The sequence below is a fragment of the Engraulis encrasicolus genome, chromosome 6, assembly GCF_034702125.1.
Source record: "Engraulis encrasicolus isolate BLACKSEA-1 chromosome 6, IST_EnEncr_1.0, whole genome shotgun sequence".
In the NCBI taxonomy this organism is placed as follows: Eukaryota; Metazoa; Chordata; class Actinopteri; order Clupeiformes; family Engraulidae; genus Engraulis; species Engraulis encrasicolus.
This window is the reverse complement of record NC_085862.1, coordinates 21,743,752-21,754,166: the sequence shown is the minus strand read 5'-3', so window position 1 is coordinate 21,754,166 and position 10,415 is coordinate 21,743,752.

Below are 10,415 nucleotides of genomic sequence, written 5' to 3'. Positions count from 1 at the left end.
GCTTTCGATGCTGCACATTTTACATTATGGCTGGCAGGGTTATGAATGCCATGTTGTCTATGCATCCAAGTCCCCCCACCTCAGCAAAAATGACACAAAATGCCTGGTAGAGGAGTCGTGCCTGCCCCCACACCCCAGCTCCACAACACCCAGCTGGGACTGACACCTCTGCCTCGCCGCAGGGGGAGAAGGCAGGCTGGAATGGATGGATGATTGGATAGATAGATAGATAGATGGATAGATGGAGGGATAAATGGATGTGGGGATCCCCACCTCCCTCAGCCCCTCTCTCACTCTCTCTCCCTCCCCGGCCACAAAGACGCTGCCCATTTTGTTGTGTGGGCCCTGTTGTTTTGAGGAGTGTTTAACGGGGCATGTCCCAGGGCCTCCCCAAACTCCCAGAGCACTCTAAAGAGCCTTTGGAGAGGAGAGGAGAGGAGAGGAGAGGAGAGGAGAAGAGAAGAGAAGATGGAGGGTGGGTGTACATTGTGCGTTTGCATGTCTCCACAGATAATTGAAAGAGAAAGGGGATAGGTGTGTGTGCGTGCGTGCGTGTGTGTGTGTGTGTGTGTGTGTGTGTGTGTGTGTGTGTGTGTCTGCATTTCTGTTCATGTACATTCTTTTAGAGTGTGTATGCGTGCATGTAAGATTGTGTGCTGCCACATCTGTGCATGCATTTCAATGTGTGTATGTGTGTGCGTGTGTGTGCGTGCACGCGTGTGCGTGAGTGTGTGTGTGTGTGTGTGTGTGTGTGTGTGTGTATGTGTGTGCGTGTGTGTGCGTGCACGCGTGTGCGTGAGTGTGCATGCATGTCAGTGAGTGTGTGCGTTCATGCGTGCGTGCGTGCACATGTTTGTTGTGTGTGGGGGGGGTTGGGGGGGGCAGGTCCATCCAGAATGGTTTAGGTCTGGTCTGGCAGCACTGACCACAAGATGGTGGCATGTCCAGCAGCCCAAATGTGAGCCGATATGTCACGCCAGTGCTCCCGGAGCCAGAGGGCCTGAAAGCTTTCCATTAGCCCCCCAGCACAGAGCCCTCCCCTGGGCCACAGAGAGCCAGCAGACCCTCCACCCCACCCCATCCTACCCCCAGCCCAACCCTTACCCAGGTCCCCCATGGAAGCCCTCCGCACACACATACACGCACGCACATACACACACTTTCAAGCACAGAGCCCTGATGGAGGCACTACACACACACACACACACACACACACACACACACACACACACACACACACACACACACACACACACACACACACACACACACACACACACACACACACACACACACACACACACAGGCCGGATGGATGGATGGATGGAAGGGAGGGGGGGGCCTGGGTCCCCTGCTTATTTAAAGACGTGTTTATCCGCCTGATTTAGCATTACATATCACTACTGCACTATTTGGATGCTGGCTGTTGCTCTACTGGAGTGAGTGGTTGAGATGTGAGGGGCACGGGGAGACTAAGGAGGCCGGTGCTGTGAGGACAGTACACCACTAATCTGAATCAGTTTGGCTTTGACTTATCACGGTCAATATCTTCTAACAGCTATTATACAGCAAAACAAACATGTTATACTGTGTTATACAGTACAACTAATTTTAAATCAATAATTGACTATTTGCAAAAAATAAAAATGAAATAATATATATAAAACCCATCGAGTGAAACATTTAAAAGTCTGTGCTGTTCCTAGATTTCGTCTCGAAATACAATGTATTTCCATACCAGGCGAGCTACATTACAGATATTCATGTCTTTTGTATGGCAGTAGAATGCCCCTTGTCCTCGAACATGGTCTGTCTGATAGCTGACGCACCCTGACTTGGAGTTAAAAGGATTCGGTTAGGTAAAGAGGCTGAATAACAAATTGCTTTCTATGCAGGAAACAGATCCGATGTGACAGGGCCGTTCTAGAAAACACATGCGACACGAATAAGAGCCTTGTTCAAATCTTTTATGTAAGAACCACACTGGGTTTGGGTCGATAATGGCACCTCTCCTGTGTGTCTTCATGTTATGTGGAGATGTGTGCACAAGCTCAGGGATGGACAAGAGCCGACACATACACCTCCACTCTCATCTCTCCTCAGCAGGAATTAATAGAGCCAGTTGAAGAGAAACGAACGGTGAGAGGACTATTAGTGTAATTTGCTGTTAAAAAAGAAGTGCATTCATATCTTTCAATTTTCCCTAAATCTATTCTGCAGAGGCTGCGTGTGTGTTTCATGACAGGTAGAGTGCTAATGCCTGAGAACAGACACAAGACGGAGATGATGATTCCTTTTGATAACACCCCTCTAACTCCTTCTCTCTTTCACACACACACACACACACACACACACACACACACACACACACACACACACACACACACACACACACACACACACACACACACACACACACACACACACACACACACACACACACACACACACACACACTTAGCAGGTCTGATTGTAGCTATGAATCTCACTGAAAAATTCATTAGCTCCATGACACAAGAGTAGCGTGTCAGGCCGGCAGGCATATGGGCGATGGGATGGGAGCCGGAGGAGAGAGGTGCGCTCCACGTCAGGGAGAGACAGGTACTGCAGAAGACAAGTAGCAGCAGCAGCAGTCACCACTGAAGAGAGAGGCAGTGTGAGAACCAGGAGGAGTACCTCAGAGAAAAGAACGGAAGAAAGGGAGGGGGTGTGGAGGAGGAAAAAAACGGGAGAAGAGAGAAAATGACAAAAGATTTATTCTCAGTGCTGATAAAAAATTAATGGCGGGGCATTCAAGTAAAGTTGCTTTTGATGTTGTGATTTAATGAATGATTGGAGCATGCTGCAGCGCTGCGGCGAGGCTTCTGCTAATGCCCTGCCATGTGTCACCCTCAGGAGCATCACACACTCTCACATACACTCTCTCTCTCTCACACACACACACGCACACACACACACACACACGCACGCACGCACACACACACACACACACACACACACACACACACACACACACACACACACACACACACACACACACACACACACACACACACACACACACACACACACACACACACACACACACACACACACACACACACACACACAGACATAGAGAGTGAGAGACAGAAAAAGAGATAGAGAAAAACGGAGTGAGAGAAAGAAACTGAGAAAGAACAGGCACAAGGGAAAGATGGAGAGAGAGAGAGAGAGAGAGAAACTGAGAAAATGTTCTAAAGAGGAAAATAGTGGAAAGACAAGATTCTGATGGTACTGACGTTGCTGAAGTTTTGCATACACTTCCCAACAACCACACGCTCAACAATAGCAACTTCAGCAGTATAACATGACATATTCACAGCATGCGTTACGAAAGTAACTCTATGTATGTGTATAACGTATCCTTGTATCCTTGTATCCTTGTGCTGTATATCTCACCTGTCCTATATGTGAACAATGGGTATAGTGAGGTCCATATGCACAAATGTGTCTTCATGGAGGTGCATTACAATTAATGCATTACATGGAAAGATGACATAAATATAAGACAAACGATGTGCCTCAGAAAATTAAATATAATAAAGACCAGGGAGAGAACACAAACACAGATCTAAACATCTTTGGGAGGAAGCAAAGTAACCAAGCTCTGTTAAGGGCCCTATGTGTCTGTTTTTGTTTTTCTGAGTTCAAGACTGCAGCTGCACCTCAGTGTGTGTGTGTGTGTGTGTGTGTGTGTGTGTGTGTGTGTGTGTGTGTGTGTGTGTGTGTGTGTGTGTGTGTGTGTGTGTGTGTGTGTGTGTGTGTGTGTGTTTGAGAGAGAGAGAGAGAGAGAGAGAGAGAGAGAAGGAGAGAGAGAGAAAGAGAGAGAGAGAAGGAGAGAGAGAGAGAGAGAGAGAGAGAGAGAGAGAGAGAGAGAGAGAGAGAGAGAGAGAGAGAGAGAGAGATGACTCAAACAGAAATAAACACATCCAAGGCAACACTTCCTTCCCTCTCATCAGCACTGCCATCACACACAGAAAAATAAAAAATAATGATGCACATGCTGTAGATTACAATATTATACACCCAGTACAGACAATACAGATACGCATGTATTGTCAAATAAAATAAAGTAAAATAAAGAAAAACCCTGTTGAAAACATAAAATCCAGAGAAATAATGAAATAGATAGGCACTGTTATAAATGAGACATAAAAACACCCTTATTGTAGGGTATACACACAAAGAAATAACAGTACATTTAGGGTACAACATCATACCGGCAGTACAAGCCTGTTTCTTTTGGTTCGTGTCCCTAAAATGGTGCAGGGCAGAAAATGTGGTTTAAATATATTGTTCTGCAATTATGCAGCAAACAGTTGTACCCATGGACACTGAGAGACATGTCTGAATTGTCATTGTGTAGGCCTATGTGGAGGGTATGTAACTAGTGGTTTGAGGTGTGTGTGTGTGTGTGTGTGTGTGTGTGTGTGTGTGTGTGTGTGTGTGTGTGTGTGTGTGTGTGTGTGTGTGTGTGTGTGTGTGTGTGTGTGTGTGTGTGTGTGTGTGTGTGTGTGTGTGTGTGTGTGTGTGTGTGTGTGTGTGTGATAGAGAGAGAGGCATATCTGTGGCAGGGCTGTGACTTAGCTCAGGCCCCTGTTTCCCTGCTGGCGGCCCTTTAAACTTTCATGACGGCAGGAGCAACCCGATAGCACCACAGACGCCACTGAAGTTTCCTACTCACCACCATGGACACAACAGGACAAACCCAGAGTAGAGTAGAGTAGAGTAGAGCAAAGTAGAGCAGAGTAGAGTAGAATACAGTAGAGTAGAGCAGAGCAGAGCGGAGTAGAGCAGAGTAGAGTAGAATAGAGTAGAATGGAGTATAGTAGAATACAATAGAGTAGAGTAGAGTAGAGTAGAGTAGAGTAGAGTAGAGTAGAGTAGAGTAGAGTAGAGTAGAGTAGAGTAGAGTAGAGTAGAGTAGAGTAGAGCAGAGTAGAGTAGAGTACAGAAGAGTAGGGTAGCCTAGAGAAGAACGGAGTAACGTAGGACACGCTAGAGTAGAGTAGAGTAGAGTAGAGTAGAGTAGAGTAGAGTAGAGTAGAGTAGAGACAGGACAAGGAGTAGAGAGGACTAGAGTGGAGTACATTTGGACTACAGGAAAACAAAGATGCTCCCCTTAATCAGGCGCTGCAGTGTGTACAGTTAGCCTGGCTCTTGCGACTGTGAGCATAGTCTGGCCCAGGTACAATGGAAACCCAGTAATTAGAGGGGGGGCTTAACCTGTGCCAAAGAAATGCCTCTGCATGCGGCTGGTTGAAATGGCCATCAATCAGACCACTCTTTCCTCTGACATTGACAGCAGTGGGGCCAATGATGGAATGAATGCATCTTCGCCTTAAACCCGCCCCACTGAGCAATGGGAAATGTTCAAACTTAATTAGCTCCTATTCGGGAGAGACAGGCCCCTGAGCCAGATTGACTCGGTCACAAAATTTTGTGCAGCATCACAGGAAATATTGGTAGTAGGCCCAGGCTAGTGCAGTGGAGGGCTTGGACGTGACGGGAATTGTGTGCGTGCCAAGTATTTGGCTTAAACCAGACCCCTCCAGACTTGAAATAGGGATGTTTTAAACCAATCATTGCCTTCTCACACAGTACCAATGTTGTGCTCTAATGCTCAGGATTGTCCAAAACCGTGTCAAGCTAACATTGCAGAGCGCTCTGATCTGGAATCTTTGGTGTTGATTTTTGGTGCCAAGTCCAGAATACATTGCTGTAAACCAGCCAGAGGATGTATGAGCCTTTTACTTTGTGGTGGCTGATTGCTCACTCGCTGTGCAGTGCTATGTGTTTGCTATTGCGGTGCTGTGCAGTGGTATGTGTGCATAATTGAGATGTGATTGAATGTAGGATGAATTATCCATGTGCCAAAGTCTTTGTGGTTAAAGGTGCATGAAAATATACACAGCATGATACAGGACACAATGCAAGCAACTAGCTCCGTAGACTCCGTAGACGTTGTATAGAGAACTAGCAACTGCAAACACATTAAATAAATCAAGAAAATTCCTGATTGCCTGACTAGCTAGACAGATACTCTGTAACCTAACCCAAACCACAAAAGAGAAACAAACAAAAATGTTTGGAATACTTCACTCTTTTCAGATTTAAAAAAATAAAACCCTGTATGAAGCGGCAAGACAGGAGGAAAGAGAAGAGAAGGCTGAAAGCTGGAAAAGGTTAAAGGTGTTGAGGCAGTCAGGTGAATGAACAGGAGGAGACACAGACACACCAAAGGCTTGTGGTACAGAAACACTAACACATGAGTGAACACTCAAATGGATAAAGAGACCGTTTAGGGAGAGGGAGGGAACAAGCTGAGGGAGAATGAGAAAGAAAGAGGAAGAGACACAGGGAGAGAGAGAGAGAGAGAGAGAGAGAGAGAGAGAGAGAGAGAGAGAGAGAGAGAGAGAGAGAGAGAGAGAGAGAGAGAGAGAGAGGTGGAAAGAGAGAGAGAGGAGGAAAGAGAGAGAGGGAGTATGCACAAGGAATAGAGAGGGAGAAAGGGATGTAGAGGGAAACAGCAAAAGGCTAAAAGCATCCATCAGAGCGAACAAGACAGTGGGGGAGCCCCCACCCACACATACACACATACACACACATATGCACACACACCACGCACACGCACTCACACACACACACACACACACACACACACACACACACACACACACACACACACACACACACACACACACACACACACACACACACACACACACAGACACACACACAGTGGCCCCTGCAGCTCTGTGTGTCAGCATCTGGGAGGCAGCGGGAAGCACGGGAGTGTAGAAGCATTCAATGACTAAATCACTCTGACAGCAACAACACACTCTAACACACACACACGCACACACACACACACACACACACACACACACACACACACACACACACACACACACACACACACACACACACACACACACACACACACACACTCAGTAGCAGCAGCAGCACTAGCATGTAGCCGGCCAGACTGTTGTTCCGCTGCCATGGGAGACAGCCAGGAGACGGAGCTCCATCACTCCATCACCCGGGCAACCAAGCCTCACGCACCAGCACTGATCCACTCAGACCTTACACACCACATGCACACACCAGCAGCGGACAGGGATGTGGAGGAGAGGTGGTCTGAGGTGGGGGGAGAAAGGAGAGGGGCTGTGGGGCTGGGAAGGGGTAGGATATGTTGGTGTTGGGGGGGGGGGGGGGGGGGGGGTGGGTGGCTGGAGGAAGGCAATAGGCTGGACTGTGGCAGACTTGTTAGCCCACACACGGCTGAATATTGATCAGTCCTAGACATGCTTGCATGCGTTTGCGTGTGCTCGTCTCGGTGTGTGTTTGTTGTCGGTGAGTGGAGGTGCCTGTGATCTGTGTCGATAAAGGTATGCCGCTCTCCATACTCTATTGATTGGGAACAGGCTTGACATGGTAATTGCCATCAAAAGGCTGATTTACAGACGACCAAGCAGGCTTTGCATGGAGTGTCACAGAGTAGCACTATGGATCTGTTGTACCTCACCCCTCCCTCAGGCAACACGCACACCCACAACAGCAGACATCACTGAGGTGTGTTTGTGTGTTGTGTGTGTGTGGAAATGACAGGTCAAATAATTGTCACTTACTGTACATAGTGTGACGAATATGAAAAAGGTTTTAATTTCAATTTCATTGTATGACCTGTGCATATGAAGAAACTGACAATAAAAGCTGACTTGACTTGTTTAAATAGAAGTTTGAATTACGCCTCTTCTTAATCCACATCTCCTTTACTCCTTATGTGTTTGGTGTAATGTTGAAGACCTCTTTTAATAAGAACGATGGAGAAAGGACTTTCAAATGAACAAATGCACGAAGAACAAGAAAAGCAAAAAGCCTTATGCTGTAAGATAAAGAAAGCCTTTGAATACTTTTGTAGTTTAATTTAGTTTAGTTTGTTTCACACGGGTTCCTGTTCAAAGGTAGGCTGCAGTCTAAGGACACTAACATTATGAAGCTTTAAAAAATGTTTTGAAGTTAATTAAATATAACGATTCATTTTCAGCCTCTCTACTCACCCCAGCCCACTGGCTTGTCAGTTCAAATCTGGACCTGATAGACATTTTCTGTTTCTGAAAAATCAGAAGAAATCCGACGCAGGCAGCCGGAATCAGAAAGTGTGTGTCTGCTAAGCTAATGCAGGGACCCAGGGGACAGGGCCTGTACACGGCTGCTTCTCCCCGACAAGTGTGCTGGGGCCTGGGGAGAGGAGGAGCGGTTAGGCCCCCACCTCTCTGGAGGTCTCTGAGGGCACGCTGCACTCTGAGGTGGCTAACGCTCACTCTTCTGGTTAAAAACAGCCACCAGACACACACCTCAGGGGCTGAAAGGGAAGTTATGAGGGGAATAATAAAATATGTATCTATAACTGCTACTGCATTCTCAAAATCACCACACTGGAACACTGAGGTGAAATTACACTTGGCACACAGGTTTTTTTTTTTTTTTAATTCTGTGGAATGCCACAAACAAACAGCACAGGAGCTGAAAAAATAATTCAACCAGGACAACCAGGATGAATAAATTATAGTATTGCTTGAAATACAATTTCTCCATCAACAGATAAAAAGAACTCTACAGATCCATCTTCTTTACAACCCACTTTGAAAAAAGGCATCCCATCCTGATGAGTGATGAGTCCATCAGGTAATCAGGTTACACAATTGTTTTCTGCTTGCTGGAGCTTATTAAATATACAGTAGAGAGCTATGTGATAGTGGTGACCCAAGCCTAGCCTCTCACTGGCCTGCTGTTGTGGAAATGCCTTCAGCCCCCCTCACTCCCTTCACACAGCACAGACCCTGGGTCAGGTTTGCCCCGTCACACACCAAGGACTTGCCATTTATATCAAAATAGCCTGATCCAATGGGCATGAAATAGAATCAAGAGAAGCAATCTTGAGTTTGTTGTTTGTCTTCATGTATTTGCTATTGCACATGCAGTCACTCTTCAAGCACTGTCATTCAGGGGTAAAACAATTGAGGCTAAGCTTAATTTGGATGCCTATCTACAGAGGGTTGGTGCAATTTTAAGATTAGTGATCAAGAAAGGAATTGATGGGGTCATGGGTATTTTGTTTCCTCTCTGACTTGGTCTAAAACTGGGCTCATTATTCACCACATGATGAGAAAACAGCGCCCCCCAGCGGCAGGAACACTACTACAAGTCTACAGGATGAATTCACAGGTGTAAAATATTCATAAGCTTTTGAGTTGATCCCTCATGAGATAGAGCCATAGAGGATGCCACACACACACACACACACACGCACAGTTGAGCAGAAATGCGTGTGATGTTGTTGTTGTTGTTTGTTGTTGTTGTTGTTGTTGTTTTTTTCATAGCAAGTGAAGTCTGAAAGTTTGGAATGTTTTATTGAGGGTGGTGCTATAATGAAAGAATAGCCTTTGTGCTATACAAACTCTTTATTAACGGCTCTGTTTTCTGTGATTTTCTGATGGCCTATCAAACCTTGAATAAATAGGCTATTACAAAATGGGATTGAACTGGCCTATAAACTATATGACTATATCCAGCACAGACCAAGACAGCATTCATGTGGTGGAGTTTTACTGGTGACATAGGCCTAGGTCTTTTAGTTACAATAGTAATTATTTGTGTCCAAATTTGCTTCTAAATTGCGGGGTGATAGGCCTACACCTTAGTAGGGCCTACATCTCACTGAGGACTGAGAATGGGGTTGGTTGTCACAAGGTTGTTACACTTGTCATATCTCAGTCTCTGAAGGTCACTGATAAAAACCGTTGACACAGAAATGTTGGTAACACAGGACATCTACGTTCATATTGGAAGTAAAAACTGAGGTGAGACAACCTAATGTGTTTTTCACATGAAAATTAAAATGTTTAGAAGTCTAATGTTTTTCTTCTCACATAGGCTACTCGGGGTTGGTTGTCACATTTGCGCAAGGTGCCGAACCCATTGATAGGCCATAGGCCTATCTTTTGAAGACAATGGATTATATGGGATATATAAATAGCCTTCCTGACAAATGTAGCGTCGAATCTGTAATGGTTTGCTTGCAATATAGACCTACTGTTTTTTCCCCTGAAATTAGACTTAAGTAGGCTATACAAAATGTGACAAAACCCCAGTCTCCCCCTACGCTGGAGCACAAGAATGAGTCATGCTGAGTCGTTGTTCCTCAATCTCAATGCGAACGGCTGCTGAAAGTAACGGTAACGCACGTTATAAAGAAAAGCAAGAGCCTCCATTTGAATCTGTCCATGAGGGAGGGCGAGGCCTACACAGCTGTCGATTGTTCTTTTAAATCCGCGTGCTGCACTGCTGTCCTTGAACCAGCTTCC